The sequence below is a fragment of the Primulina huaijiensis genome, chromosome 9 (assembly GCF_012295235.1).
Source record: "Primulina huaijiensis isolate GDHJ02 chromosome 9, ASM1229523v2, whole genome shotgun sequence".
Classification (NCBI taxonomy): Eukaryota; Viridiplantae; Streptophyta; class Magnoliopsida; order Lamiales; family Gesneriaceae; genus Primulina; species Primulina huaijiensis.
The window spans coordinates 20,097,875-20,098,713 of record NC_133314.1 but is presented as its reverse complement, the minus strand read 5'-3'; positions in this window follow the sequence as shown (position 1 = coordinate 20,098,713).

Genomic DNA, 839 nt, shown 5'->3' with positions numbered 1-839 from the left:
CAAGAAACATTAGAGTTTTGTTCATGTCACTGATATGGGTAGTGTCTTTATTCATTCAATACATGATGCATGTGTTGGATTGATAAATTGTGTTCATTCATTCAATAATGATAGAGTAGGTCTCTTATAAGACGGTCTCACGAATCTTTATCTGTGAGACGGGTCAACCCTACCAATATTTATAATAAAAAATAATATTTTTCCATGGATGACTCAAATAAGAGATCTGTCTCACAAAATACGATCTGTGAGACCGTCTCACACAAATTTTTGCCATAATGATATACGGATTTACTTTTTTTAAAAAAAAATTGTACACAAATTTAAATGTATCAATAAATAAAATTAATGAGAATTGCTTCACTCTTTAGATTAGATTTAAAATTCATTTCAAATCTGATATTTAAGTAAAGAAATTTGAAATCACGGATGCAAAAATCACCATTTCAAATTCATAAACCAAAATACAACTTTAATAAATTTGAATACAAGTGTAATAAAGTCTAGCCCGGTTAATATATTTTTTTTTTTTTGAAATGGATAAATTTAAAATTTTAATTATGGTGGGTGGCTAAATTTAAGACTAGAATCTCATTTAGGACAAAAACTTGTGTGAGACGATCTCATCGTTCGTATTTTGTGAGACAGATATCTTATTTGGGTCATCCATGAAAAAATATTACCTTTTATGTTAAGAATATTACTTTTTATTATTAATATCGGTAGGATTGACTCGTCTCACATATAAAGATTCGTGAGACCGTTTATAAGAGATCTACTCTTCATTTAGAACTTAAGAGAGGTGACCAGACTTTAAATTTGTGTTTTAACATATTTAT